The sequence below is a fragment of the Saccostrea echinata genome, unplaced genomic scaffold, assembly GCF_033153115.1.
Source record: "Saccostrea echinata isolate AGI-Se365-2 ecotype Australia unplaced genomic scaffold, CSIRO_AGI_Sech_v1 ptg000028l, whole genome shotgun sequence".
Taxonomy (NCBI): domain Eukaryota; kingdom Metazoa; phylum Mollusca; class Bivalvia; order Ostreida; family Ostreidae; genus Saccostrea; species Saccostrea echinata.
The window spans coordinates 17,967,089-17,975,554 of record NW_026889777.1 but is presented as its reverse complement, the minus strand read 5'-3'; the positions used below and the strand labels follow the sequence as shown (position 1 = coordinate 17,975,554).

At 32.5% G+C, this 8,466-nt stretch overlaps 1 long non-coding RNA gene across 1 annotated transcript; it reads right to left on the bottom strand.

Moving 5' to 3' along the window:
• Positions 1–5,499: 5,499 nt before the first annotated feature.
• LOC133194203 (uncharacterized) lies at positions 5,500–7,596 on the bottom strand. Its single transcript, XR_009722055.1, has 3 exons — positions 7,561–7,596; positions 7,057–7,136; positions 5,500–5,521 (listed from the first exon to the last, which is right to left on the bottom strand). It is a non-coding gene; the product is annotated as an uncharacterized LOC133194203 (long non-coding RNA).
• Between the last annotated feature and the right edge of the window lie 870 nt (positions 7,597–8,466).

Sequence of the window (8,466 nt, the reverse complement as noted above, 5' to 3'; positions counted from 1 at the left end):
AAGGGTCCAAGTTATAAATTCTGCATTTTCAACCAAAACTGAGCAGTTTCGATTTTTCAAAAATTCTCAGGGCCAAAAAAGGCCCTAAGTGGCTCTTGCTCTTTTCAAGTTAAGTTGGATTGTTATGACAGAGAGAGTAACAGTAGGGAATTTCCCACTAACCGGATCACCACTCATTCCATTAAATCTGGGTCTTCCAGGTCTTCCTCCCTCACCTGGCTCTACCCCTTTTCTCCCATCAGAATCTCGTTCGGTTTGTTTCCTGGTAAAGTTGCGATGGAGCCTTTAGGACCTTTGAGACCAGGTAATCCTTCCTCTCCCTGAAAACAAACAGACAATCATGTAAATTATAGGTCAACACAACAGGTCAATTAGCCTGGAATTTTTACACAGTTTTAAAATTTTCTTAATGATAAATTCAATGTTTTACATTTACACTGGTGACCAAAATAAACTTTCTAATGCCTCTTTAGCATTGGTTAAATAATAAAGGATATTTTGCATGAAATATTCTTAGACTATTTACATTACATGTGCTATTCTTCAACAACATTGTGGTGAATGATTATAATGCATGATAAGTGATTTATCTACAGAAGTATACCTGTAACTTCAACTACCAATGAACACTGACCTTTTCACCTTTGGGGGGATTTCTAACCTGGTCTCCCATGCTTCCCTTTGGCCCGGTTACCTCCTGGAATTCCAGTCGGCCCCTAAAAATTTTAAAGAAGTTATATTTAATTAGAAAAGATACATTTTATGATAAATGAAGGTACCACAATATTCAACTGAGCTACAAGAAAATTAAAAAAAACTACATCATATGAATGCCCTAAAATATATTCAATACTACTTAGTATATTTCCTGCTTCCCCTCCCTGTACCCCACTTCTTTGATGGCTTCATTGTTGGAATAATGAAGAGATATCATAAAGATCTAGCAAATTTATGTCAATATATTTTATTTTGAAAATATGACCAAAGAAAACAGACCAAAAAAATTCCTCAACACTGGGACAGGTACATGTACTTATCTTCTTTCATGTTCTTGTATTTCTAGACTTACGTTACAAGATCAAAAAAAATTTATGTAGTTACAGTTGAACTTCGGTATCTCAAACACTAATATCTCAAATACCATGGATATGTCGATGCGATTTGGAAGTCCCATCCACTTATTCTTCTATGTATTTTACCCTCGATATCTCGAATCTTCAGATATCTCGAAGTTTTTTCTCGGTCCCATCGAGTTCGAGATAAGGAGGTTTGACTGTATTTTGATCACTTCCTGCAGGAACTAGCAAATAACAATAAATGGTGTACAGAGAGAAAAATTATCTCCCTTATACTGTTTTCATTTATTATATCAAAAATCAATATGGTACTTTTTAAACATTTGTGTTTATATAATAAAAATAGAAATACAGTAAAACATGCTTATAGCGAACACACTTATAATGAATTAATGCCTACAGTGAAGTCATTTTCATTCCCCAGAGTTTTAAACTTATTGTGAAGCTAACAGATATAAAGAATTACATTTATCACAAAGCAAAATCACAAGCATTCATATATAAAGCATGTTTTACTGTATGCTGATGCTATATTTATGAACTGTAATTCGTGAAGCAAAGTAGTTTCATTAAATTTGTCTTAAAATCATTTTACTATAACACATGTATAATCTTGTACAGGTATAGCAAATTATGGAAACAACAAGATGTGTTTGTGAAACACTGATGCCCCCATATGGCAGCTTATGGCGAAGGTTAAAGTTTCTCAAATGCAAGTCAAAATCCAGGCCAAAAGGTAAAAAATGTTGGTATCCAAAGAAAGGTCTTGTCTCGAGGAATATACCTGTGAAATTTGAAAGCCCTAGCTGCAACTGTTCAAAAGTTATGGCAAAGGTTATAGTTTTCTAAAAGTAAATAAAACGTCTAGGTCAAGGTCAAAGTTGTTGTTATCTAAAGGAAGGTCTTGTCACAAGGATTAAATATGTAAAGTATGAAAGCCCTAGCACCAACCATTCAAAGTTATGGCCAAGGTTAAAGTTTTTTGAAAGTAGGTCAAACTCCTATGTCAAGGTCAAAGGGTCAAAGTGGTTGGTATCCAAAGGAAGGTCTTGTCACAAGGATTACATTTGTGAAGTATGAAAGCCATAGCACCAATCATTCAAAAGTTATGGCCAAGGTTAAAGTTTTTCAAAAGTAGGTCAAACTCCTATGTCAAGGTCAAAGGGTCAAAGTGGTTGGTATCCAAAGGAAGGTCTTGTCACAAGGAATACACGTGAAGTTTGAAACCCCAAGCACCAACTGTTCAGAAGTTATGGCCAAGGTTAAAGTCTCATAAAATTTTGCAAAAGTGGGTCAAACTCCAAGGTCAAGGTCAAAAGGTCAAATATGATGGTACCCAAGGAAAGGTCTTGTCACAAGGAATACACATGTGAAATATGAAAGTCATAGCTCTAACCAATCAAAAGTTATGGGTTAAAGTTGACAACAGACAGACAGACAAACAGATAGACAGACAGACAGGACAAAAACAATAAATACTTCCACATAAATATGATCAATCAGGGCTTTGCTGTTCTTGAGAAGAAGATTTTTAAAGATTTTTCCTATATATTTCTATGTAAAACTTTGATCCTCCATTGTGGACCCGCAATGGGCCCCCACAATGGGGGCATAAAAATATCGATTTTTTCCTTGTGAGATCCTGTTGTCTTCTGATAATTGTACATGTGTCATAATAGAAACTGACTGAACATTTCTTACCCTAGGACCTGGAGGGCCAAAAGGCTCAGGGAGTCCAGGTCGACCTGGAGTGCCAGGATCACCCTAAAAATAGATATGTCCAAGATTTAATCATTGTCAGACATAAACTGGAACAATTACAGAAATATTTATTATGGAATAAAGCTCTTAAAGGATGATTCTCTATAGGGCCATTTTCCGGCCTACGATAAAATCACTTAAAAATGTGATTTTATGTAACTTTAATCATTATATTTCATGATTTTGATGTTTGTTTTTCAACATCTATCACCTAAGTCGCGTGATTTAAAGATCACAAACGGCCGTCAAGTAAAGAAAAATTGAGGGTAGGTCTATTTACATCAAGTTTTCAGGCATGTTTCTAGATGTCAATGATCAAAAATTGTTTATTTATGTCGGAAACATATCAGACTTAAGTAATAAAAGCAAAGATTGTTTAATTTAAGGCTAAAGATATTTTTTTATGGCAAGAATTTGACGCATTCACATTTTGCATATTTTGAATGTAAATCTTTACAAAATGCACCTCGTACGATGTTGAAAAATGTTTAATTAGCATTTAATTAAAAGTATTATTTCATATATGTTTATATTGTACTTGTGTATTGTTTCTATAGATGTGGTACCAATTTTACGCATAAAATGCCCATGCAAGACATGAGATTTCTAAGTTTCTTTTGAACTATAAAAGTTGTGTATCAAATGTTTAAAGCAATGAATGAATTTTGTTTGTGATTAAATCAAAATTAAGTTGTAATTTATAAAATATAGTCTACATTTGCAAAAAAAATAAAGAATTCATTAATTTACAGGATGAAAATATCAATGCAAGTACATGTTAATAGTCAGTATATAAAACTCAGAACGGCTGTATTAAATATATATATATTGACGTAAAATGAAATAACATCGTAAGAGTTGATTTGATTCAATTTAATTACGCATGTAAAACAATATATTTAATTTAAAATGCTATCTTAACTATAATACACAAATGTATGTATAAAAGTCAAGCCCCCCCCCCCCCCCCCCCACGGCACTCCATAAAATGGAGTAAATTTTCAACAGTTCCTTCCACTACGCATATCAGAAGTTTTAGTATATCCATGGACTAATAGAGTTCTACAACATCCCAGGTACAAATTGGACCGTAAGAGATGACACTCCTTTCACACTCTTGAAACCTGAGAATTAAATTCTCTTTCCGTGCTGCGTCAAGAACTAAGGTGTTTAACACAGGTAGTGACAGTTCCTTTGCTAAGTCCTCAGCATTAAAAGTAAAAGTCATGGGTCTCTTGGAAATTATCTTAAAGAAGGAGGTCCTGTCCCACGGTAGGTGTTGGTCAATACTGAAACCATGCATAAATCAAAATTGTGACACTTCACCTTAAGTGGATGATCTCTTTATCTGGGTGAAAAATTCTAAAATGACGTAAAGCAACATTCAATTATCAATCACGTGACATTTAGGAACCCCTTTCCTCCTTGGCGTTTTATTTTCGAAGACAGAACTACTGTTCTCATAACTTATATTGATGCTACCAAAGAAGTGTGATGAATAGATTGAGTCCTCTCAACACCCAGTTAACAAAATACATGGATCCTATGTCACTCATACGGAAAAGTGTCCTTCTAAAAGGTCGAGGCGAGAATTTCCATTATGAAACCATCCCATCAGTAATTCTCTATCTATAAAAGTTACATGTGTACCCATAGAAAAATTAAGTTTATAACACAAATAGCAAATGCATCTTCCCGCTACAAAAAAAATAGCTTTTATCATTTCTAGAACTAATAACAAATATGTACTCCTAAGGAAATACAAATACAAAGAAGTAGCATAGATAAACTAAACTATCCTTATAAATAATATAATTATAATAAGTAACTTATATTCATGCCTTATAGTCTATAAAAAATTTCTTTATTTCTAGCAGATAGTTCAATGAGACTTGTCTTCACGTAATTTCATAACAACCAGTCATTTCAGTCCTTTGATTTTAGATTTTTTAAGTAAAAAGTTTACCTTTTTTTAGTAAACATGCATGGCTTATATAAATTCTTAGTAAATCAATAGAAACATGTACTCTAAGTGGAAGTTTATAATAAGAAATAATCTACATAAGCTGATATCCTTCATTGTAAGTAGTTAGCTTTTCCTGCAAATATCGTAAAAATGAAGCGAAAAGTTTTTATTTACATGTCATAACCACCTTTAACCAAGTTGATAATTTGGTAGTCACTTTTTATGTTCATAAGAAGTTTACATGCAAATTTTGGTGTTGGTTAAAGGTGGTTATGACATGTATAGGAGTTACCTAACACACCAACCCTCTTGAGTTTTCCCATTACCCTAATGCTAATACCGACCGATAGTACCTTACTTTGTGACCCTATATCATAACAAATACTTTTGTATCATTAACCAATCAACATTTATCATTAAATTGGAACATTAGCCTACTGACTCATGCAGTTTTTAAGGGAAAAAATACTATTTGAAAATTTGAAGTCATTGTAGGCCACAAAACGGCCTTATAGAGAATGATCCTTTACTGAAATTTAATCATAGAACTTAACTTGTTAAAGTTACATTAAGATTTACATTTCATTATATATAGTGTGAGATAACACGTCTGAAATCCAGTTGTTATGGTGTTGATACTTACATTAGGACCCCTTTGTCCAGGATTACCCGGATCACCTTTTGAACCAAATCCACAAAATCCATCTCCAGGATTTCCCTGTGGATTAAAAAATACATTTTATTATTTTTTATTGCCAGAAGATACATATTAAAGCCGATCTTTTGAATTATCTTATGAACAAAATACAAAATTGTACATTATAAAATCACTAAATCCAATCTGAGACTTGATCAGCCACTTTAGAGACTTGTGCATTATGTGCTTTATGTATGCTTATTATCATAATTGGATTGGAAGACATGAGTAATTTCTCTGTCTGTCCATCAGTCCATCCATCTGTCTGTCATTCTATCTGTGTATAACACTTTATGTCTGGACAATATCTCAAAGAGCTTTCGAGCTTTTGCAATGAAATGTGCTGGTACACGGTACTTTTATCCGGCTGATGTTATGAATATACCGGCCAAAATACTCGTTGGAGAAAAATTTAATAACTCTCATATTTAATTAAAATCTCTTCCACAAGCTACCTCCTATTTTTGAAAAAGTACCGCCTGTTTCTAACATTTTTGAAAGCCCTGCCCAACTGCCTATGGCATAAGGGAGACCTCTATCAATTTTGAGGTCAAAAGGTCAAGATCAGTAATTCATACATTGCAAGAAATGGTTTCCAGATGGTAAACTTACTTCTCTTTGAACTTTTTCAATGAAGATTTATATCATACCTCCAAGTCACCTAAAGAAAACCCCTGTTGATTTTAAGGTCAAAGATCAAGGTAAGAAATTCATACATTTAAAAAAAATGATTTTCAGATGATCACTTTAGTTCTCATAAAGCCTTTTCAATTAAAACTTTTTTTTATCATAAGATGATTGCTCTTTGTGACATAAAGACAACCTGTAAAGGTTTTGAGGACAAAAGGTCAAAGTGAGGAATTCAATTATTGCAAAAATTGAATTCCAGATGATAATTTTTGTCTTATTTGAGCTTTTACAATTAAATATTATCATATCATTACTCCCATTGACTTAAAGAAGATCCCTTTTGAATTTTAGGTAAAACGGTCAAGGTCAAAAATTCATATGTTGTGAAAATAATGGCTTCCTGGTGTTATATAGAGTTCTCTTTGTTTTGCAATAAAATTTTATACTTTTAGTCAATATGACTTAAAGAGGACTCTTTTGATTTTGAGAAAAGGTCAAAGGCCAAAGTCAGAAAGTTATATATTGCATACATAATTTTCAGATAATAACTTAATTTTCAGTAAGCTTTTGCAATGAAAATTAAGGTCCTGAATTTCTTTAAATCAAGAAAGACCCCTCATGACTTTAAGGCCAAAAGCTAAAGCTCAATGTCAATCTTTTTCTCTTTCACAATCTGCGTTTTTTTTTTCAGATCTTCCTTGCTCTTCATATAACATGAAGCGGGGGACACAAATTCCCTGAATTAGCTTGTGATACTTTTGACATCAGTTATACTGCCTTGAAATTAATGCCCAATAGGGGTTGCTTGTGGGTGCAAATATAGTTGCCAAAAAAAGAGTAAACAAAATGACAGCACAAGATGTCAATACTTAAAAACATGAAAGATTTTTATATCTTTTTAGAGTGTTGTTTCCATGACACCCTACCTTGGGTCCGGGTAAACCTGATACACCCTGAGGCCCCCGATTTCCTGGCAGTCCATCAACTCCAGGGTTACCTTTTGTCTCTAAAATAAACAAACACAAATCATTTTTATTTTAATATTCTGTAATAACAGACTGCTTTGTGTCATTCATGTTTACAATAAAATTCTAATTAACCTATGGAATTTCACACTACTCCCAACATCATGTTTACTACATCAATTTTTGATATGTAATATTTTGCTGTAAATTTACAATGTCTTAGCATGGAAAACATTGGCTAACATATGCCAATTTTATTAGAAAAAAAAATTGCATTTTGAAATCTATGATAGAATAAATGTTTTTATACCACCCCTCTATTTCTCTCCTTTAATTATTGTTCACTTTGTCTTTCATCATATAAGTACTCAAAGTATTTTTCATAATAATTTCCAATGCATGACATAATTTATTACATATTAAATGATTACATTACATTTGATACATGATTAAATTATTTCATACCTTTGTCTCATTACATCCAGGGTAACCCTGTGGACCCTACAGGTCCCTCTAAACCTTCATAACCCTAGAACAAGAAAAAAAATTGTTAAAACAATAACATATCACTCTGAAGCTATAAGAATGACCAATATTTACAATTTCATATATACACATGATAAATGTAATAATTTATAAATAATAAAATCCTACTAGGATTAACAGTTGTGACAATGCAGAAAAATTTCATAGTTGGTTATTTAGTTTTTTCTGCAAAGGTTGCAAGTGATAATCTCCATATTAACAAAGAAAGAAATAAATGTTATTGTTTACATGTAAATCTGTATAAATCATTCTATAAAGTAGGGGAAATTATGTTAAATATTGTTTTATTGATCCATACATCACATTGATGAAAGACCCAATTCTTAACGTAGGTCGCAGGTTTGCAGGCCATTCAAAAGTGTCCGAAAACATACCATGAAAATTAGTTATATGAATCCTCTACCTTCATTTTATATTCTCTGAAAATTTTATAAAATTTGTCTGCATCGTTTTTGTGTAATTAAATCCCAAACATGCCATTGTAGGCGTTACATTTTCGACGTTATTCTATTGAATTATATAAGAAAAACGTCGTTTTCGGCTCGTTTTGAGGCAAGATTTTGTTTCAAAAAATATCAGTAACTTTTTTAAATGGTGCAGACGAAATTGTTTCCCTTTGGTATTTTAACAAAGAATTGATTTGAAATAAATCAATGTGAAAAAATTAATATGTCTTCGGGTTAGTTTTCGATAATTTAAATGTGGATAATTGCTTTTATATCGCAAAATTTTACATTTTTAAGAACGACGTCATAAAATATCGCGACGCCATGCTTGACGTCGTGAATATCTATCCGGTATTCAGTGCAGAAAAATAAGCTAAAA